This window comes from Ixodes scapularis, unplaced genomic scaffold, assembly GCF_016920785.2.
Source record: "Ixodes scapularis isolate PalLabHiFi unplaced genomic scaffold, ASM1692078v2 PGA_scaffold1__304_contigs__length_218370807, whole genome shotgun sequence".
Taxonomy (NCBI): Eukaryota; Metazoa; Arthropoda; class Arachnida; order Ixodida; family Ixodidae; genus Ixodes; species Ixodes scapularis.
In genome coordinates this window covers 27700751-27724406 of record NW_024609846.1, presented here as the reverse complement: position 1 = coordinate 27724406, position 23656 = coordinate 27700751, and the positions used below count along the sequence as shown (strand labels likewise).

General features: G+C 45.3%; 1 pseudogene; it reads left to right on the top strand.

Annotated features, from left to right (window-relative positions):
* The first annotated feature begins 5179 nt into the window (after positions 1 to 5179).
* On the top strand, positions 5180 to 14058 carry LOC120846336 (annotated as a pseudogene).
* The last annotated feature ends 9598 nt before the right edge of the window (positions 14059 to 23656 follow it).

The following is a 23656-nucleotide window of genomic DNA, read 5'->3' as shown; positions in this document are numbered from 1 at the left end:
ATAAGAACCCCTTGTCACACCCAATGAACGCCTGACAAAGCGTACGTGTCTGCACAAACGTCCCTGCTTTTTTCCTTCTGACGCTTTTAATAATAATAATAATAACTATTTTCCAAATGAATTGGAGGGACAGAAGGAAAAAATCCTCCAGCTTGACGAGTTCGAAGCCCCATGCGGTGACAGGCGCAGCAGCACAAGAAAAAAAAAGAAAAAAGGGAAGCGCACACACGCATATACGTAAGAAAGACAAAAAACTTCACCAGAATTGTTATAAACACTACACCATAGACTCTGTTGTAGCCCTAAAAATAACCCTATACAGTTCGAACAAATAAGTAGATAATAGGCAACATAGCAGGAAGAATCAGAAACACAAATAGAATGAACGGAAATCTTCAGTTGATATGGAATATTAATTTCATTGCTGGCGAGGTAGTTGAGCAATTTTGGTATAGTGTAACGTAGAGTTTGTGTACCTTATTTGGACATATTGTTTCTTATCTTCGCATTTGTTGGTGGGCTCTTACCTAAATAAATATCCTCAAATGTACCCAGAAAGGCTACTGTCTGCAGAAAGAAAACCGGCCGCTGTAAAAGCGAGATGTGATAGCAAAGCAAAAAAATCACTCTCATTGCGAAAACGAACCATGTGATGCGTGTGACTTTTGGCGTGGCTTCTATTTTTTTGTATCTCCAAATCTTTCAGCTGGTTTGTAACAATAAATTAGCAAGAAACGTAAGTCTAGCAGCGTATCATATTACATCACAAAAGTATTTCATTACTGAAATACAAATCGATTTCGCAAATGCACCTTAGTACAGAAATAGAGTTACTCAAAAGTGTCTTTAAGATTGGATCTCAATACTTTCATGTCGTGATGTTGTCCCGTCTGTAATTCCTCATTCGTTTTACACTGCTGCAGATGCCGGTTACTTGTTCAAACATAAGATCTGCATTCCTGTGTGGAGCCCGATGCTCATGGCCTTAACTGCAGCGAATAATAACAGTTGACGAGAGCAAATATGTTTTGGCCTTCTACATTAAAATATCTTGTGCTTTTTCCTTTTACCTAACGCAGGATGAGAACATCCCACCGACGCAATATTACGTCGACACCAGGCAAGAGCTGGACGATGCATACTTTCTTCACCTTGTTGTGAATCGTGAGCGCTTCTTCGTTTGTAATGCAGAAGAGGGGCTGTGCATGTTGTTGGCAGCATCTTGGCTGCTCAGCATCTCGTACGAACGCAAGGCTTTCAACAGGCTGGTGGCTCCGGAGAGGCTTTTCCTTGGCTTGAGCGACACAACTCCAAAGACAGTTGTAATTAAGTTTTTGAACAAAGTTTGCAAACAGGTATGTGGTTGAAGAGATGATTTGTGAACAAAAGGTAAGGGCACAAAGGAGCTGGTGGTGGTTAAACATTTCGAAAAAAAACCCGAGACTGGGACAATAAGGGACGGACAAACACAAGACTATGTGTTTGTCCGTCCCTTATTGTCCCAGTCTCGCGGTTTTTTTCGAATTGATTTGTGAGCCGTTTTAAAAGTGTATGATGCACTTTTCTCGCCAGTATTATCAGGTTCATTTTTATTTTGCTTACAGTACAAATGATAGAAGGTTTTATGGAGGAATGTTTTCTTTTTCTGTCTTAAAATCTTGGGTACTTTCTGTAATAACTTATGCTGACCTGTAGGCGAGGTGCTTAGAATTTAGCTGTAGAAGATCCTCATTCATAGTCGCCTTCCATAGCTTTTTAATTTTCCTTGTAGATCAGCAAGAGGATAGCGTCTTTTACTGAAACATTTGCTTTACTGCCGTAGAGTGCAAGCTCAATCTGTGATATTTTTTATTAGATGTTTGCAGATAGCGTTCTTTATGTCATAGAATGGCAAGCATTGTATTTTAAATTTGTCTCTTAGGTTCAATAAATGTTTAATTTAACACATTCTAATTGATGTCTTAATGAGCTTCACTTACTGAAATACTGGTGTGGTTCAGTCAAGGGCTAGACCACTTCCTCTACTTTGCTTCCAATTAGTAAGCAGATGCGCATAAGGAGACAAGTGATAAGCGAAGCGTGTTTTCTGCAATCGTCTGCAAAAAACAAAACATGCCTCTTGATCTCCAAACAGGAAAGCTCCACATGCTTCGTTGGTGGCAGCCCATGATGTTTACAATGGTTCAACCGTGCTGTACGATGCGTGGGGTCACTGCTTGCTCGCTTAAAGTTCGAGAAAGGGGGCGGCGTAGCACGGCCCAGTTACCCGCAGGGTTATGATGGGGCTTGCAAGGAGCTCTTTTGTATTACTTCTTCATGAACTGAGTTGTGTTCGGTGTGACTCATCATTTGTTTATCACGTGCCTCGTATGTGGTGATGTGGCAATCACCCTAAGTGAAACAAAGTGTAAATGTGTTAGGTAAACATGATAAGCTGTAAATCATGAAATACTAATATAATGTTTGTACAATTTACAAGTTCTGATATCTGTGCGTATTAGAACCTTCCGATAATTTTTTTTTCCCTGGGGCCTATGCCTCATTTCACCTTTCGTCCGAGCGCCGCGGACGCTACAGCCATCCAGCGTCGAGAGAGCCTCATGTGACCTTGAACTCCACATGACCAAAACGTCGCGTGATACTCTCCCGACGCTGGATTGGCTGGGATGGCCCAGCATCCACGGAATCACCCCACCGGGCGCCCATTTCATGCCAAGCACCCTTTGTCAAGAGTCTTTGGCAAGCCCCCATTATGGAGGGTGCTTGCCTGAACAGCCTAAGGGTGTTAGCCCTGGGACAAACTGACTGTGTAGCTTAAAGTTATATAACCCAAGTAGGGTCGCTCTCAGAAGAAATAAGTAATTATAAAGTAATTGCATTACTTAAGTAATTTGTAATTCCAATGAATTACTCTTCACGTAGTAGTAATTCTAATTGTTGTTAAACTCCTTTTCGAGGAAAGCAATTATAATTAAATTACATATTGGAAGTAAATTACTATTGTATGGCCTCCTAGTCCGACTCCTTATGTCGGGAAGAGTCATTGCTCCTAGAGAGCGTGCCAACCACGCCAGACAAATAAATTCTACCGTCATTTTAACAGTAATATTTACTTTATCTAATTGGTTCAATATTCTCGCGCAATGCTTCGCGACTTGGAAATATTTTTGTAACGAAACTGCACTGCCCGAGCGAAGTTTTTTTTTATATCTTGTGAAGTGTCAAGTTCATCCCGAAAAAAACAACAAAAGAAGGCTTTTTCTCAGCGGCGAGACTGAGCACATCATTAAAGAACTTCTCACAAGTACAGTGTGGAGCAACGCTAAAGGCGCGCTAACTGCTCTAGTACATCATACAAAAGACGGACACTGTCTGATTCGTTTCATTTTCTTGGCACAAATTTCATCATACACTAAAAAAAAAAAGGGGGTGTCATCTTAGATCCTTTTGTCCCTTATCATGCGCCCCAAAACTTCAATTTGACGCACAGCGCACTAAAGGCGAAAAGACGGCCCCAAATTTTACGAGGGGCTTGATAACGGTGAGATATACCTCATAAACGCTTAAAGTACTTATCAAAAACGACAGAAAGAAAACACCGAGGTTTTGCAGTAGGGCCAAGAAAACCCCGATTGTTCTTTTTTTTTCTTGTAGTCAGTAACACGTACATTAGCAACTTTGAGCCACACGGCTATCGAGCCCCTCGTGAAAGTTAGTACCGTCAGATCGACGTCAGTACGCTGTGCGTCCAACTGAAGTCTTGGGGTGCATTATACAGTCTTAGGTAGTACGCGTTACTGGTAACGCGTTACTGTAACTTGGTCACTTTTTTGGAAACTTGCAACTGTAACGAGTTACTTTTTAAAAATGCAACTTGTAAATGTAGTTCTATTACTTTTTCTTAGGTAACGATGAAAGTAACGACGTTCCTTTTGCCATTACTTTCCAGTGAGTAATATATCATTGAACGAGTACAATCTAGTTATTCCTTTCACTTTCCAAATTCTGTTCTGACATTTCGAGTGTCAACTTGGCCTTACACAGAATTGTGAATACGCGTTTTTTATCGCGAGTCACGACTTGAATATAGGCACGTGTAGATTTGATAAAAAAAAATCTAGTTATCTTTTCGCACGCTCTCGTACTTTTTGAATGAATACTTCCATATTAGTACCTGAAGCATTATTTATGTTGCGGTTTTTTACTTTTCCTGTACAAACGCTTTTTAACCTGGTGAATCAACAATACACGCGAAGGGCACTGCGCATGTTTGGTCTTTTAATTAGCGCAATTACACCGCAATGGGCATGTTTTGTATTTTGATTTGACGCCACTACTCCAGCGTGATATGTCCAGGGACTCTATGAACCGAGCGCAACCATCAACGAGCCAGAAATTTGCTAGTGTTACCAAGGCTAGGGCATTTGTATTGGGTCCGCGTTTGCCCCAAGCAATTCCTTCCAGAGCGCAAGTTTGGCACCTTTTAGCAAGGGCAGGCACGTGTTCGCAATCAAACGAGGGAAACTTTCAGACACTAATTTCGGGAAGCAACTGCGGCTAAGTTACAATGCGCACTTTTTAATTTTATGCAAACAAACTTAGTGAAAGGCGTTTTCTAGTTTTTCCTATTTTTTGTGTTATGAAAAAGTAATTGAAAAGTAACGTCATTACTTCTTAAAAGTAACTGTAACTATAACGAATTACTTTTTAAAAGTGAGTTACCCAAGACTGGTATTATAAGGGACAAAGTGTGTAATAATGCACCCTTTTTTTCTGAGAGTGTACAAATATTTACCGCAGACATGTTGGAAGCACGAACGGAGCCAGAATGCTTCTAAGATGCTTGAGGCACAGATTACTTTGTCCTTATTTCTGGAGCTTGAACGCCGTACCTTTTTTAAAGGCAAACGCCATTTTTCTTGAGCGTAACAAGAATAAAAAAAGGAGGACTAGCGACAGTTGATTGTCTTGTTCCGATAATTGCCGCGCTCGGCAGATCGTAACTGCGTATTGACGATTGACCGGGACTCGAGAGCCTGATGTCTGTTTTTGACGCTCTTCAGCCTTGCGGTCATTTCGGCGAACCAAAAGAACTGCCTATGCAGCGGCTGCAGATAGTGCGCGTCAGACGCGTGAAGGAGGTTCTTGGCTCTCGTTTTACGACGATGTTGCGATCTGGGCCGGCAATCTCGGCTGTTTAACAGGCCGGCTTGGCGTTGCGCTTAGTGTCTTTCCTGCTGATCAGCGGCTCAACGACAACTCCAAAAACATGGCAGCTAACATTTCGGGCTCGTCCAAGGCGATGATTTTGCTGGTACTTTGCTTCGCCATCGTGTGCCGTGAGTATTGTTTACATTTCCTGCAACAGCATACGTAGATGTAAATTACTCGAAAAAAAACTCTTTGATAAGGGGCTTTTCTTTTTCGTTTTTTTCTTCTTTTTTTTTGGGGGGGGGGGGGGGGGGGCACATAATTTTATTATAAACTTGCTTTCCAGTGTGTGCAGTTCTTTATTAGGAAGAAGGAGGCTGAATTGTCAACGACTCTTCCGTAAATTGCCGTTTCCAATTTATTCGAGGTTTGTGCACAATCCTTGTGGCGAAAAAATGGTCGCAGCAGAGTTTGGGAGTTGTTTTGCCCAGCCGATCCTACCGTGTCCTCTATACAGTGTAGGGTACACTAGTTTAACCCAAGTTGTTTAAAGAGATACCTACAGAGCCACCTTGGCCTGAAGACAACTACCCGGTGTAGGTCGCATCATTTCGTGCTCATTCGTAAATCGCAATGCAGCAATGGCATAATATATGCTCCATCTTATGAGTTGCATGCAGCACAAGCGCCAGCGTGTAACTCGTGATAGGAGAGCAAATCTGAAAGCCATGTGCCCTCGCCTATGCCCTCACCTTTGCTGCACACAACTCCTGAGACAGAGTATTGCGCAACATAAAAACTGCATTTAAAAACTCCATTCATTAATAATAGAGAGAGATAAAATGTTTTTTTTTGTAAAACCGAGGGTGGGGGATGCCTGTCGCCCTTGAAACTAGACAATGGTGACAGGAGGAAGGGGAGGAAGGTGAAGGGAGTTATATACAATGAACAAGCCCTGCCGACTTTATGTAGTCGATCAGGGAATCTAATATTGCCTTCCGGTGTTCGGGGCAGCCGACAGGGAGGATCAATTTTTGCAGACAGCTCGGTCTCACAGGCTGGGAGAGCGACTCCAAAGCATTCTTTCTTTCTTCTGCACTACTTGGACAATCCCAGAGTATATGCTGTGTATCCGCGGGCACAAGGCATTCTTCGCATAATCCGGCTTGTGGGTCTTCTTCGTTGTGTTTCCATTTAAACTTGTTTATTCTGGCTGGGGTCATGGCTGTTCCTGTGCGGAGTCTTCGCAGGCACACCCTCTCCCATCGGCTGTACGACGTCGAGGGGAGCGGGTGCTCGTCTTGTTGGAGTTGTTCGTTGAGACGTCTTCTTCTCTCTTCGCGCTCTTATGCTTTAAGTTCAGCCGGATCGGTCTCTTCAATTGTGTCATTTCTGTCGACGGGGCGACTTGAGCCTTGGTCGGGCAGGGATGCCTGTAGCTGTTCCCGTGCGGCTGCATGCGCCTCGTCGTTCCCTTGGATACTTTGGTGACCAGGGATCCATCGAGTTTTGATATTATATCCTTCAATTCGAAGTTGTTTGGCCGTCGTCTTGATTGTTCGGACGGTCTTGCTGCGACTGTCGTGTTTGCTGCATTCTTGAACTGCTTCTTTGCAGTCTGTGTAGATATAAAGTCTACGTTTTAGTTTGACGTTTTTGAATTCTATGATGGCCTTCTCAATAGCTTGAAGTACAGCTTCCTTGGCGTTGGTTTCGCTGCGTAGTGTAGCGGCGAAGCAATTGTGGGTGTTAGCACAGTAGCACGCGATGGCTGCGCCGCTTTCGTCTTTTGTTGCGTCCGTGTATATAATAGCGTTCTCGTCGTCTTCGAGAACTGCTAACACCTCGTCTAGGTGTTTACTTGCAGCGTGCTTTCTTCTCTTCACTTCATTCTTTCCTTGATTTTGTGAAATGGGTCTAGTGTCAACCACTATTTCGTCTTCCCAGGGTGGGGGAGGTTCCGTAAACACCGGGTAGGTTTCTTTACAGTACCCGAGATCTTTGAGGATCTCCTGTCCCGGTTTGGTTTTCTAAAGCCTAAGCACATTGGCCTGTTTTGTTTTCTTTCGCGATCTCCTCGATGGTGTTGAGACCGGCTATTTGGTAAAGTGTTTCGATTTTGGTACACTTGGGAAGTCCGGTGATAACTCTTAAGGCTTCCCTGTTTAGTGCCTCTGGTCCGTTCTTCTGTGCTTGGGTGAGATTAAGGTAATTGATCCCGTAAGTTGCTTTAGGCACAAGGAGGGCCTTGACCATGGTCTTGAGAGTCTGATCTTGGGCTCCCCAAGCTTTTCCGGTGGTGCGTTTGATTAGGTTGAGAGCCTCTTTCCATTGGCTTCTGACTTGCTTATACCAACTTCCCGCTTTCCCGTTCTCATCGATCGGGATACCAAGAATCTTGATGGTCGGTTGTTGACGAATTTCTGTGCCGTTGACAAAAAGTTTGATTTTAGTTCCCACATTTTCTTTTCGCCCCCTTCGGTCAGGAATGGCGATGTGGTTCGTTTTTTCGGGTGAGAGTTGAAGTCCTGTTCGTTCGGAAAAATCTTGTATGGCGTCGAGTGCTTTTTGCAGCGTGACGCTTTGTTTGGAAACGCTACCGCCCTTCATCCAGATGGTAATGTCGTCAGCGTAAATTGTGTAGCCCAAATCTGGGATTAGCTCGAGTGAGAGTGCAAGATCCGCCATCACCATATTAAAAAGTGTCGGCGAGATCACGGCTCCTTGCGGGACTCCGATTTTATTCTGCGTCCTCGGTCCTCGGGATTGTCCAATGGCCGTCTCGAATTTCCTTTCATCCAAGAAGGACCGAATAAACTTCAAAGTTTTCCCCTTGACCCTCTCTTTACTGCGCCACGTAAGACTGCGTCGTGTGGTACGGAATCAAAGGCTTTCTTAATGTCCATCGCGATGATCAGCCGGTGATTGTAGCAGGGTCGTTTAGAGGTGACGTCTTTGTGAATCATTGCCAAACTGTCTTGCGTTGAAAGACCCGGCCTGAAGCCGGTCTGTCTTGCGCAATATGCCTGGCTGTTGATTCCGAGGAGCCACGTGATTCTCGCCAGAACCATTCTCTCCATAGTTTTACATAGATTCGAGGTGAGAGAGATGGGTCGTAGGTTCTGAGTCGAGTCAGTGAGCTTGCCTCGTTTGGGAATAGGAATTACGGTGGAGAGCTTCCACGCTTCTGGTAGCTGTCCTGTTTCCCACACTTCGTTGAGCCACTTTAGTAGTTCTGTCTTCTTTTCCTCCGGTAAATTCTTGAGGGCTGCAATTGTGATCCTGTCCGGCCCCGGCGCGGTGTTTTTTGCCAAAGCCAGAGCCGCCATTAGTTCCCCAATGTTAAATGGCGCGTCAGCTGGTGACGGACGGTCAAGTTCAGGGATCACTTCTGTGTAGCGGTGTTGCAGCTGTTGCGGTGTTGGTTGCGGAAAGAAGTGTTCGCCTGCCCTTACGGCAAGTTCTTCCTCCGTGATTCCTAGTCTGATGGCGAGGTTTTGACCAGTGCACTTGTTTCTTTTCTTGCCGGACATGCCTTTGTATGTCCGCCACATTCTTCTCAAGCCCGTCTTTTCGTTGAACGAGTTGCAGTGCCGTCTCCAGATTTGCCGCTTGAGCTCCTTTGTGTAATATTTGGCTTTGGCCTTGGCGATGTTGAGTTTAATCTTGAAACGATTGTTATGTTTTGCCTTTCTGTATCGCTGTTGAGCCTGGAGTCTAGCAGCCCAAAGGTTGAGTAAATGTAGGTCAGGGTTAGGGGTGCCTTCTTTAACTTTGTAGGTCTTCGTTGCCGCTTTAATTGCTAATTGGATTTGTTGGTCTAGGGGGAGTGAGGAAGTGGCCCTCTGGATGGTTTCGCGAAACTTATCCCATCTGATGAAGGGTGCGTCTCGTTTGTATCGGTCTTTGGTCGGTAGCTCGATTTTGATGGGCAGGTGATCGCTGCCCATTGCGTCTTGCATAGTTCTCCAGTTCGCCTTAACATTCTTGGTTGCCCACGTGAGGTCTGGCGTGGTATCTCCTTGCTTCGCGTGAAGTCCGATTCTCGTGGGCGTGCCGGCTTCATTGATTAAGACGAAACCTAGCTCCTTTGACTCGCTCTGCAGCGCCTTGCCTCGAGGGTGTGAGCGCTTGTAGCCCCATTGCTCGTGTGGAGCGTTGAAATCTCCTCCTATTATTATGGCTTCCTTTTTATGTCGAGGTTTCATTTGTGCAAGCCAGCTCATATCATCACCTCTTTTGACGGCGGGCCTTATATAGGTCGAAGCCACCGTAAGAGTTGTTTTGTTGTGTTTGATCTGTACTACGACTGCCTCTCTCGCTTCGTTGCACAGGTCTGTCGATTCCTTTGGCGCGTGCGGAACGTGCTCGTCGACTAAAATGGCCACCTGTCCTAAGATCACTGTTTCTTCGCTATCCGTGCCCTCATTGTGCGGGATCGCTCTCAGTATGGATGGTGCAGTGTATGTCTTGTAACCACTAAGCTTAACACTTTCGCAGTTCGTCTCCTGGAGGAGAATGACCGCCGGTCTTTTGTTGCCCATTCTTTCAAGTCGTAGTTCCAGCTCCGCTGCTTTGTTTGCGAATCCTCTACAATTCCATTGAAGAATCCAGGGGCGAGGGCTTGCGTCTTTGCTTTGCGAATCCTCCGGTTTCACGTTTCTTTTCTGGCTATCGTTCATTGGTGGGTACCGGGTATCTGTCTATTTTTTCCCCGATGGATTTCATTCCGGTGAGGATCTCAGTTGCTAGACACTCGAAGCTTTCAATTCTCCTAGTGTTGGATTGGATAGAGGCCAGGCCTTCCTCAACCTTTTGGCACATGGCGGAAAGCTTTGCTTCCCAAGCGGACGGGTCTCTCGGTAGGATATTTGCAGGTTGTTCTGCTGGGATCTGTTGCCCCATTCCCAATTGTTGCTTGTCCGCGGCTGTCGTTGAGGCCATAGGGCGGCGTGGGCGCACGGGGTTGAATGCTCCTTGATTCATTCTTACTCTATCTGCCCATGAAACGTCCTGCCGAGCCGACTGCGGCAGGAACGGTGACGGCGTCAAAACGAGTAAATCATCTTGGAGGTCTTCGTCAACTCGCGGTGCGGGCTTCTTTTGTCGTTTCTTGTGCGAGTCGCTTCTCGGCGGAATTTTCCTTTTAGGGCACTCCTTGCTTGTGGCGACGTGTGCTCCGTTGCAGTTGACGCACTTTGGTGCAGCCTAGCAATCCTCCACCTCTCGGTGTTCTTGTCCGCATGATCCGCACCTCCGGATGTAATTGGGGCACACATCGGCCTTGTGACCAATTTGGTGACATCCGAAACAAACCAGCGGCTTTGGTCTGTATTCTGCAACCCTGTCGACTTCGAAAACGTAGCGAACGTGCCGGAACAACGTTCTTCCCTCGAATGTAATTAAAATAGTCCTTTTCTTGATGCCCAGGGCTCTGGCCGCGATGATCTTGTGTGTGTTGCAGTTGAGTTCATTTTCGAGAGTTTCGGGTTCGTCATATGGTGAGTGAAGGTAGATGACACCTCTCACCTCGTTGGAGCCTAGTACCTTGTAGGGCTGCACTTCTTGTGGGCCTTGTCGCTCGGTAGGAATTTCCCTGATTTGGAGAAATTTTTCCGCGAGCAAGCTATTCCTGGTTGTAATGGCGATGGTATTTGCTTTTTCGTGTCTATGCACGGTGAAGTCACTCATGTCCTTAATACCGGTTTTCTCGATGGCGGCGCGAATCTCCTTGGTTGAGAAGTCCTCGACGTTCATTTTACACACTGGTCGGAGAATAACTGTCTGCGTGAGCGGCTTCTGGGTCCTTTCATCAGAAGACTCATGTTGCTGCGTTGAAATCAGGTCGTATTTACGTTTCCCTCGTACCGCCTGTCGGCCATTCTCATTACTGTCCATCATGACAGGGCTGTGTTGTTCGTCAAGTTTAGGGTTTTTTTCATAAATTGTCATCGGCAGATCTCTGAGCGAGCTATTCGCGAGCATGGGAAAGTCTTCGTGCACAGCAGAAACTTGACTGCAGGGTGGTGATCTTGCGTCGATGTTTTCTCTGAACCGTCGTCGCATTTCAGAGCTGAGAGAAAGGGTTGAAGTCTCTCCCGCTGGTCTATGCATTGCTGAATAAATGCTTGATTCGCCATGCAGGTGCTTACCCATTCTTTGTTGGCGGTGCACGTCCGGAAGTAGTCGAAGTCAATGACGAGGCTGCGTTGTGGACCTGCGGCTGGTAGTGCACCGTTGCCGCTGTTCATTTGGACTGCCTGCGCGAGAGCGGCGTTAGGCTTCGCCGTTTCGCTTCCATTGTTCATCTTCGGACCCTTGAAAATCCCCTTTCGAGGAGGTCCAAGGATTCCTTGGCTTGTCGGTTGGTTAGGTAAGGTCTCCGCGTCGGTCCTCGGTCTCCAGGGTGGCAACGAGGGGGTGCTGGGACCCCCTCGGATTGGGGCAATGGTTGAGCCTGAAGCGGGAGCTTAGGAACGTGCGTCTGGTCTCCTCGAGAGCTGAGGCCAGAATCTCATTAATAATAGAAACAAACCTTTTTCCGCTTAGCGTTTGACTCGCCGATGCACATTAGTCGTTAGGCGAATAAAATATTCTAGAGAATACATTTGTGTTAGACAGCGTTGTGTTAACACAAATGTTAACACATTTGTGTTAAAGCACGGAATTCCCCTGTAGTGGTGTGGGCACTCCCACGCACCATCGCGCTTTCCAGGCTGTCGCGTTGTGCCGAGGGAGAAGGCCCGCGCACCGAGATGCCTGATTGGCCAAGGCACCGTCCCCAAGGCTGTCTACGACTCAGGATGGCCGCAGCCAGCCCTTCCCTCTGAAACAGAAAACCTTTAGGCTGCGCGTTCAGCCGTCTCACAAGCATTTGCAGTAAAGACGAAGGCGTGGGCCCGCACGAGTGGCTCTATAAAGTACCTCTGATGCAGGAGTCCTCGGTCAAACAAAAGCAGGCTGCTGAGAAAGGCTCACGCACCGATGCCTTCGCCTTTACTGCGGACACTTGTGGGTTGGAGATACGTTCGCACCTTTCTAATTTTTTGAATGAGGGTTTAAACTTGAAATGAAGAAAAAGAAAGAGCGCTGACCGATGTTTTTGTTGTTTGATGTCAACAAAATGGCCGGTTTGCAGTGAGTGGAGTAGTTAGGACGTTCATCTCTAGGAACTCGAAAGTGCACTTCCGCAGTTTCTACGTTTCTACACAATTTAGATGTTATAAAGCTCAGAAATTCTTTTTAATTAAAGTTAGGGTCGCCAACTATAAGTGAATATACTTACCCTTTCACACCATAATTTGTTTCTTATTGCATAACTATGGCAAGTTTTGCGCGTGACTGTCATAGAATTTATTCTGACGTTGTCGTCTATCAATTATAAGAACAAGAAACAAAGTTTTCGTCATAGTGCGGTGCCTCAGAAGCCTGAACACGGGGTCACCTTGATTTTTTTTTTGTCCCGACTTTACAACTTTACGTGTACTTAACTCAAGAGTTAAGTACACGTAAAAACCAATACAAAAAGAATCTATGCCATTAAAGATTGTCTTCAGTCCTTTGCTGGGGAGTGCCAGAAGCCGTACTTTGTTGCCATGGCTCGTAAAACCCCCCAAGATTTCCGACTTCTATTATCACTGATGGGAAGCGCTAGCGTGAGTGGAGGGATGACGCCACATACGCCAGCTTCCACTAATCAGTCACGAGTGACTAAATGCATAAACCGTATATAGCAGCCACGTAAATTTCTCGTAGGGTGATGGAGCGTTCGTGTGGCCCAGAAGCAGGAGCTGTCGTGTGGTATTGACGCTTGCCTTTTATCCCTGTTTACAGATACTGTGAATGCGGGTGCACAGCATGTTTGCCCTTATCCTCAAGGTATGTGTGTTCTTTGTCTTTCTTTAAGAGACCAATCTTTTATTGACTTGCTGCAGCGTTGCTTGCTAAAACTTTTCCAAAGCTCTTGTAAAAAAAAAGTGAACGTTTTAAACAACTGTTTAAATCGATTTAACGAATGTCAGTGTCACGAAGGCAACTACATTCGTAGCCTCAATGTTCTAGATTTGACTTACACTCTCATTATATTTCTAATTGCAGTTGGAACTTCATTAGCTTCCTATTATATCGTCTGAATAACGGTAATTTCGTGTTGATCGCTCTCTCTCTTTGCATTTTTATCGCAACGTGTTTTAGGGCTCACGCTCACCATCGCCTTTAATATATGAGTGCTTCGACAAAACACGCTGTGCTTGGTTCCCTTTACACCACGAGTGGGGCATCTTTAGAAATAAAGGCTTTTATCAGTTGGCTGTAAAAAGTGTCGCAATTTTTTCATGCTGCAAGCGTCGGCATTCTTCGTAATTTATTTGAAACTTTCGCCCTCGCCGTTTTATGAAATCGGGTTAAAGAAACTCTAGGGCAATCGAGCGACCGTGCAAAACGCTAAAAGTAATACTCGTCTCTTCTTCTATTGCTTCGGAGCCTCGTTGATTTTATTGACTCAAATATGTAAGCTCCTCTCTTATTGAAGCAGCGTATTTTTTCCTTCTTTTTTTTTGTGATAGTCGTCAATTTAATAGGAATGAGTGCGTTTCTAAACTTTTTTTCTCGGTAAACCAAAAAACAAAAAACTAAGATTGTTTCTTTTTTCAATTCCTCGTCGTCCAGCTTGTACCAGCCCTGGCGCCCCTGACCCGCAACCATACCGTGACCGCGACAGCCCGCTACGACCCGACCACGGGCGAGTGCGTGACCATCCCGTCGGTGACCGGGCCACACGACTGCCAGAAGTTCGCCAGCCTGGCTGCTTGCCAGGCGGCCTGCGTGGTGTCCGAATAAAAACACGAAGTAGCCTCTCCAAAGGCCCCCAGTCAGAGGACGATCCCAATAAAGCAGTCTTTAATCTGACCATAATGATTCTCTGGGGGAGAGGCAGTCTATTTGCTTTCCTCGTGACCGCGGTGGAAGTCCAACAAGATCATGCACTGTGATGCACACCGTCTGCTAATAGTCGGCAGACACTAACTGAGGCTCACGCTTCTATTACGCTGACTACACATATATATTGACGAAAGCGCTTGGAACATGCTTCACGCCTCACACAAAGTCCGCAGCCAACAGCGTGGATACGAGCAGTCGGACAGCCGCTTTAGAGGGCCGAGTCACGCCCTTTGCGCTTGATTGGATCAGCCGCTGGATGAGCACAAACAAAGATGGAGGACGCCGTGACGTGCGCTTCTGGCGCGGCTTCCCTTCACCGCTTTTCGTAGCGTGAGCTACACGGGCCGAGGTTGAGCAGTTTCGCGTGGCTCCCAAAGAGCCGTGCTGCGCATGCGCGGGGAGCAGTGACGTAACACGCGCACATCTGGCGCGCCCGAGCCGCCGCCGCCGCACCGCCTCGTCGGTCTGCGCATTCCAAAGGACTGACGTCATAGCCGCGGCAGACGCACTGGCGCCGCCGCGTGCCCAGCTGTGCGCCTCCGTTGCGCAGTAGCCAAGTGTGACGCTGCACCGCAGCCGGTTGATAGCGCCTCTCATTTTGTGCGCATAAGCTCACGCTACGTATATCCTGGGATAGCCGAGCTAAGCCACCGCAATTTTTTTTGTATATATTTGTAGATATGAAATTACCTGTTTTGAAGGATCCACCGCGTCAAGTAAAAAAATTCTAGGATTATTATTTTTGTTTTAATTGAAGCAGAAAATTTATGCTTTCGTTACTTTTTTAATTTTTTCGAAAGTTTCGGGCGAAATGAAAAACATATTTACAGTAGTAGGACGCTATATTAAAAAAAAAAGTACTAGGAAGGGAATACTCAGGAAAAAATATTTCAGGTTGAAGGTTGAATATTAAAGTGTACTAAAATTCGCCGAAACTGCCTTATTACGAAAGAAGTGTTAAAAACCCGAAGTTTGCGTTCTTATTTTCAAGTATAACATCAAATAAAATAAAATAAAATAATTCTTGTAGTAAGAAAAATTATCAGGAAGTTTATGATGACGATGATGAACGCCTTTTGAAATCTGATTTAAATAATATTACACTTTGGTGCAAAAAATGGCGTATGGGACTAAACCCTAACAACTGCAAACTAATGCGGGTTTCCCTGCAAGGTGCGCGCCCTTCAGCATATACACTAATCCACATTCAACTTGAATCTGTAAACTCGTACCGTTATCTGGGAGTTACTATATCATCGACTTTAACCTGGGAACCTCAAATCGATATAATAATCGCCAACGCTAACCGCATGTTGGGATACCTACGACGAAACTTCAGAACGGCTCCAATTAACTTAAAACCTCTTCTTTGCTTGTACGGTCAAAATTGGAATACGCAGCCGGTATTTGGGATCCTAACCACGTCTTTCTACATAAAGCTCTCGAACTAGTTTGAAATGACGCCATTCGTTTCATTCTGTCTAATTATAATCGAACAGCCAGCATATCATCAATGAAGTCCAGTATGTTGTTATCCTCTTTGTCATTGCGTAGGAAGTTTTTTCGACTTTGCCTGTTTCATAAAGTGTATCACCATCAGTCGCTGCGAGACCATTTCTTTACATTGCCTAACTATTGCTCTTCCCGTCTGGACCATCAGAATAAAGTTGAATTAACATGTTGCCAGACAAACACTTTTTTTATTCATTTATCCCGCATTCATCAAACTACTTGAACCACCTTCCAGCAGATATCGCAACTATATCCGATTATTTTCTTTTTCGCCACTCTTTGTTTACATTTCTGTTTGATGAGCTGACATGAGTCATTTTGTTTTGTTTATTTTGTTCGTAACAGATGTTGTTTACCGCTTTTGCCAATCGCAGTGTATTTTTGATATTTGAATTTCTTGCCGTATGTTTTTTTTGTCGTTTTGTCTTTATTTTTTGTTTGCTTTGCCCTCCTCTCTACAATGCTTCAGCGCCTGTGGGTATGTACAATAAATAAATAAAATAAATAAAAGTTTGTGTATGTTCGGAATAAAAGTTTGATAATGTAGACAATTGTCTTTTTTTTTATTCCCGGTGCCTTCAAAGTTGCGTCAGCGCGCCGTTGGGGTCTTGTTTCCAACCTCACCTTAGGTGAGAATTTGTACGATGAATACAAAAACGTTTCTTAGAGGATAAGTTTTTTTACGTTGTGTGGACACATTTCTCTACCTCACAAAAAATGTTATGGAAAACAAAAAATAGGCTCACTATGACCGTCCTTTTCTGAACACACTATTCATTCAAGTACCAAACCATTCGTAAACTTTAATTTTACTTACGGGAGCTATCTTGCAAACCGTCTGCAATATAAAAACCGTTGCCACCGCATTTTGTTAAAAAAACAGGATACAAAGTTTATTTGTTGCACGTTGCTCGTATAAGTTAAAGGGCAACTCCGGCCAAATCTCAAAATGAAATAAATTACTGGTATCGCTGTAGTGACACAAAATACGACCCCAGCCAAAAAATTACGTCTGAGGGGCGCCGCATTCTTAACTGATGCCGATAATAAAAATGCGACCTGCCGCGAGCCGTTGCTCCTTAGCGGGCGGCCAGCGGGTTGCCGATCGCTAAAGCAACATTGGGCCGTGACGTCAGCATCGTTCTCTTTTTTTCCTCCGGTCCGGGCGTTGCGCGGAGTGCGCTTCTTTGAGCTGCTACCACCGATACCTCGGCTTGTAATTGGCGTGTTTAGCTATTGCTTTTATCTGTAGCCGGTGTATCTTCGGTATAGCCTTTTGTTTATTTGCTTGTGAGGACTCCAAGACTCGTTTTAGCGAGCAACTCAATGCACCCAAGACTGCCCAGCTGTTCCTCGAAAGATGCCGAGTACAACTTGTAGCGCTGTGGGCTGCTCAAACAACCCGCTGCACAACGCGGAGGTGCTTTTTCACAAGTTTTCTACAGACTGGAAATCGGAGAAGGTGTGGGTGAACGCTGTTCGACGAGTGGACTTTGGACTTCAGCTTTTACGCGCTAAGGGTAAACAGAAAAAAAAAAAAAGACAGACGTGTACAGCTTAGCACAGGTGTCTTCGGGCGCCGCGGCCCACGCCGGAGAGCCTCGAAGCTTCGTGTCTGGGACTGACCTGCAGCGCGAAAGCGAGAAGGCCCCCAGTATACTGTACGTCACTGGCAGTGCGGCGTAGAGCAACGCCGCTCCATCCACGGAGCCCCGATGGCAATTTAGGCCTAGCAACGAGTACGGAAGACCGCAAGTACGGCGACAGCTGCTGAGTACGGCACCGAACGAGTTCACTCGCTTTCTAGTCGCTAGCTTTTGGGTATACAAGCGACGAGCACGGCATAGCGCATGCACGGTGGCGGCCGCCGAGTACGTCACCGAACGAGTTCACCGGTTTCCCAGTCGCTAGCTTTTGGGTATATGCACTAACTCTTGTTACATATGCTGGATAACTATCACGCATACAGAAATGAAACAAAATCAGCTGCCTTACCTCCTATCTTTAGACGGCTAGCGCAACAGAGGTAGGCGCCGCTCGGCCTGCATACTCGTTGAACGAGAACGATCCTGACGTCACGTTCACATAGCGGCCAATTTCCAGTGTTGCCGGGGCCTCGAGCGGCTAGTTTCGGTTTTGTTGGCCGCGCCCCAAACAAAACTTTGAGGCGTCGATATCTTTAAAACTACTCACAATACCGAGAAGAAAATTGCACCTTGCGATTCAGGGACGCTGAGTGTGCTAAAAAGAGTCATAATCCCAAAATCAAGAGTATGGACCGGAGTTGCCCTTTAACCATCACGAGTTAAAGGTCTCCAAATCATCCATCACGGCCGACGGGTTGAAAGTCTCCAAAAACAATCCACTGAAACCGAACGCCGTGTCTCGAAAAGAACACATCGATGCAAACGGGACCCTAGCGGAAAAAAAAAACACGTGCACAATAGGGAGCCCGCCCTGCAGGAAATAATTCCGGTTAATTTCGGGCACCCTCGTATGAGTAGCGTGGTTGCGGCTTTAGAGCGTGGGAAATGAGTGGATTTGATGCAAGTGGCACTTCCATATCTGTTATTTGGTACGGCGCTTGGTGTGGTCGTATTAAGCAGGAGACACATGGGCGACAAAAACAGACGCCGTGCGGCGGTTTCCATAGCAACAGCCGCAGACGCTGTGACGTGGACCTATGCCATACCGCGACGCCACAGCGTCCGAGGCAGTTGCTATGAAAACTGCCTCACGGCGCTCGGTTTCATCGCGCATGTGTTCCCTGCCTTTGTGCCTCTCCAAACGGGCTGGAGGCGATGTCCTTAGGTCGTTGTACTTTCGCAACCTGTTGGATTCTTGCGCACCTTTGTATTCGGATAAAGAAGAAAATGGCGGCTCGATGCGCGATGCCGAAAGCTGTCACCTCCTGCAAAGCGGCGCGTGACATTGCACCATGATAGGACTAGTTGCGTGCGAAAACGACATTTGCGACAGCTTCCTCGTTTGCTCACAAACAGACAGACGCTCAATATCTCGCACATCAGCGCACGGCGGCTCATAGGGGAATCTTTGCGGCCATATAGTCAGCGTTTTTTATACACGGAAGGGGAATGCACCATATTATCGCCGTACTGGGCCGTGTTATTATATCAGCTTATCGGGAATCTCGACACTCGAAAACGGGCCGTCACAACTATATAATGAAACAGAGTCCACTTGAATATAGAAGATAGTGACGGTTTCTTTTCCAGCGGACCGCTGTGCAGCTTACCACGAGAACTTGGGCGCCTTGACAGCTGTTCTCTCCTGAAGTATATGCAAACTATAACTCTCGCGGTCCGAATGTGATAACATTTCTTCCTGGTGCGAAACAGGTCAAGTTCTATTAACATTCCCAAAGCAAAAGTAACCAAATTTATATAAAAAAGCTAGCCTTGATAGAACGAACTGTCCACTAAACTCGTCTTCATAGAGTGAACATTCACTAAATCCAACAGAGATGGCCCAGTTCTTCTCACGAACAGAAAATGAACGGCCGATCTTTATAAGACGCTCTAATTCAAACTAGGGCCAGAACTTGACGTTTGAGTGCCACGCTCTTAGCACCCACTTGTCAAGTTGAAAGTCAATTGGAATTTTGAGGACCGCATTCGCAGCAAAAATGCCAGATCGAGCGATGTTCCGTATTATATTATATTGTAGTTGTTGTTACGGGAATATTCTTCATCTTGTACCAGCGACCTTTATGTCTTCCTTATATAATTTTATTTCACACTGTAAGAGCCCTGTATGGGTTCACAGTGCTTATAAATGAATGCACGTTTGAATGAATGTCGAAAATATTGTGTGTTAGTGTAATTAAGAATCCTTTGTTACAGCAATATCTGTTCATGTCCCTTCCCACCACTGGAAATGACGCTGCGTGTAAAGCGGGCGCGTTACCGGAGAGCTTTGAACTTTTTTTTTTGTTGTTGTTTGTTGACTGTGTAGCATGCCTCAGAGAGATTGCTAGTGACGAGAAATGTTTGGCCTGCTCAGTATGCCTGAATGGGTAACACCTGGGTCAGTCTTGTGCGGCAGGTATCGAAGCCTCCTTTGCAAGCATGATACAGTCAAAGCGAGAAAAATGGCGTTGTAAAACCTGTCGTACGAAAATTAACGGAGGCAGATTGCAAATTGGAGCGGGTTTTTCGCAGAACACGCCGCCGAATTGTCAAACTGCGGTCTCAGCTCAACCTCAGACTTTTGGCGAAAAACTTGATGCTCTGTTGCCAATGAAGCCAAGCGTAGACATTGCCCGCTAAGGTCGTCGAACTATTAACATCAAACCTACAGTAGAGAGACTAGAAGCTCACATGCAGAAAATGGAAAGCAAAGTAGATGCGTTGTCAGTCAAATACTACTTTGTGCTAGAGGGCACGACGAGAAATGAAAGCAAGATAAGTGTGCTGGAAGGTGAGCACGATGAACTCCGGGAAACCGTGAATCGCCAAGTCGAGACAATTCAGCGTATGCGAGACGAAATCCATAACGGAGAACCGTACAGCCGTCTCCCAAACTCGGAAATTCACAGGCTAACGAAAAGCGATTTAGGAACTAAACTAGGGCTGCCAAACTTTGATGTTAAAAATATTCTAGCGGTGCATCGGCTTCCAGCTAAGCCAGGGTTGATTCCAATAGCATTGATTAAATTCAGCACGAAGGAAGTAACAGATTCCTGGCTAGGCGCGCGTGGCAAGCTGTGTGAGTTTTCTCAGGCTGCTACTCTCCCAAAGCTTTCTCTAGCGGCAACCTTACAAAGCTAAACTGTAGATTGTTCTGGTTGGTCTCGACGAGGGCAAAGTAAATACAATACTCATTGACGTGGGTGAAGAACGGAAAGATCTTCGCAAGGAAGAGCGTGGGATCATCGCTGTTGCGGATTTACGGAGTTCTAGATTGTGACACAATTGTGTTGATGCTTCCATGGATTGTTTTCATTTCTTAAACTGTTCGTTACTTCAAAATAATTTTGAACAACCTTCGAATATTTCGTTTACTATGTTCCACGTCGATATAAGAGGTATTAGAAAATATTGAAATAGGTTTATGGTGGTTGTTCGTGACGTAGGCACGATCATGGATACCTTTATTCCAACTGAGGTTTATATTAATGAGAAACGACAACTCATTTTTCTATTCCTGGGTATGGTGGTTTTGAATTTACAAGACCGTGTGGTGGAAGACGGGACGGGACGTATATGTGTTTATGTCAAAAACATTTGGTACGCAAGTCAAATTGCAATAACGACGACACATGCTGAATTCATAGGTCTTGAGATAAGCTGCCAATAATGTGCTGTAGTCCTCATTCCAGTCTATCGATTACCGTCAAGTGACGCGAACTTTTTTATTGAAGAACTTGATAGAGCGCTATAGGAACTTAGCCCGATAAGTCAGTTATGGTTGGTAGGCGACTTTGATATAAATACCATGCATTCCTCACGCCATATTGAATGCGACGATCTTAATTTAATGGCAATTAACCTACGGTATCGAACGCGTAATACAGGCACCAACTCGGGAAAAATTGTTGGACGACAAATTGGTTTCGTCGTGTTCTGACCATATTAATCTAAGTATTTCTGACAGTACCGTGAAAGCCGCAGGGATATTCGAAATATTAGCGGATCGTTACTTTATAGCTTGCCAGATAAGCTCATAAAGCAGAGTCAACGTTTCCAATAAATCGATGAAACATATAACAATAACTGATCAAGTCGAGTTGGATAAAATAATAAACCACTACGACAGGAAGGGCTCGGTTCCTCAGGATTCCGTGTATGTCGACACAAACCTACCTGGACAGCTGCCGCCATCTATAAGCCACGGCGGCAAGCACACAATCAGTATGGTTTCCGCCGTAACTCGTAGATGGCGGCAACCTTTCCAGGTATAATAGAAGAATGGATAGTTGGGCGCGTTAGTGGGAATTCTTCGCAGGAAACAGCGCGAAAAACAGACGACGACGAAGAAGAAGCACACAGCGTATCGAGTACAGCTTCGCTGGTCTTCCTTCTTTACGAGAGTGGAAAGGCTGAACGATTTTTAATTCGGTAGAAGCACCAAAGCTGTACGATACGTTAGTCGACTTATCCTTGCAATTCGCATCCCTGTGTAAAAAAAAGAAAAGTGATAAAAAAAATCGCCAACCTTGCCAGGAATGGCTGACGCCAGAAGTTTTATTTGCAATAAATTATAAAGACTTCCTCTGGAAAGTTGCAAACATTCGCCAAAAAATATATCACTAAAACGCCACTTCAAGATAGCAAGAAATAAAGCGTGCGCCTTAATTCGTTCCTCTAAGCGTAGATATTTCACAAATAAATTTGAAAGCAGACGTCTTGATAGAGCGAAAACTTGGGAGTTAGCCAATAGGGTTCGAGGGGAACAACACATCTTTCGATTGATGACATGATGCATAAGTAATTTGCGCCTGTTACGCAAACCACGATTGATGACTTTAACACCTTTCTGCTCGTATATCCTGGGCAGACTGCGATAGTCACGACCAGGGTGTCGAACCGGAACCGAACGAACCAAAAACCGGAACAGAACCGTTATTTTTAGCCGAACCGGAACTGAACCGAACCGAAATCTTCGCCGCCATCTTGGAACTGAACCGGAACCGAACCGAAAAAAAATATAACGGTAACCGGTTCAAAACGGTTCAAGGTAATATTTTTTTTCTTCTTTGCTAGTATAACAAATGAACATATGGGAATAAACAATTGGCGGCTGTATTTCTATCTGTTGATCGAATCGTCATATACATAATTGCAACGTGTGATAAATTGTGGGTTTTCATGGCACCTTTGTTGGCACTATGATTAACCATGTGTCAAGTTGTCACGTGACGTCATGGTGTCAATACATGTTGTCAAGTAATGTCACGTGGCCTCGTGACGTCACGTAACTCACTGCGTTAAATCGATTTAATTTGAGGAAGTCACTAGATGTATTAACCTTGTTGACAGCATGACGTAACATGACATCACGATTTCACACCGAGAGTCACGTGACACCGTGACGTAAGTGATTTTCATAACCCCTTGTCGAGTGCTCGGGTTCATGACAATCAGCATGGCCAAACATTTAGGTAACGGCTCATGTCAATTAGATGTAATAATCAATAGCCCAACACTAACAATATCTGAAGCTCAGCCCAAGCTTTTGCTTTGCTAACCCTTGCAGCCGAGGGCATGACTGTGATGAACACTGGCGGTATAGAATTAGGGTCAGATCACGTGGCCGCTTGTTCAAATTGCGAGTTGAGGAGATATCGACAGCTGTCTCTGTCCTTTATTTTTTCTGCATCTGTTATTAGGGGAAAACTAATGGATGTTTCCGCAACCTATCAACGTCACGGGTTATTTCGCAACACTATTTATTGAAAGTACAAAATAAATTTTGCAAGACCAATTTTAAATTATTGAGGCATTGAAACATTTTTTCGTTGTTGCTCAAGTATATTCGAAAGATGTCCCCGAGAACAGAAGTTTTGAAATGACTAAATGCGACCTATTAATATGACGTTACATAGAACTACACGTGTGTACGGAGGGAATACCTAAAAAAAAGAAGATATTTTAGTGACGTGAGAGGAACAGCCGAACGTTGGCAGTCGCTGTAAGTCTCACACGAGCGTCGTTCTCAAGTTATTGCCGAAGTTTCGACCCCTCTGTATTTTGTTTAAATGAGCTATAACATATTACTATACATTACTAAATACTACTCAGGATCAGTCCCTAACGTTAATAACTGATTGAACTTGGCTTTGCTCTTTTTTCTAGGCAATGGTGGTCGCCGAAAAAATGAGAGAAATTTGAGCAACGTTCATCCCCTCAACTCGGAGCCAGAAGCGGCCACGTGGCCTGGTGCCTATCTTATGCCGCCAACGTTAATCATACCCCCGCGCTGGAGTTTTAAAGGTAGAAAACGCGTGCTGGAGCTCCAGGCATTGTTAGAGTTCGACTATTCTCATCACCACAGTGGTTGGACACGAGCCACTACCCAAGTGTCCGCCGAG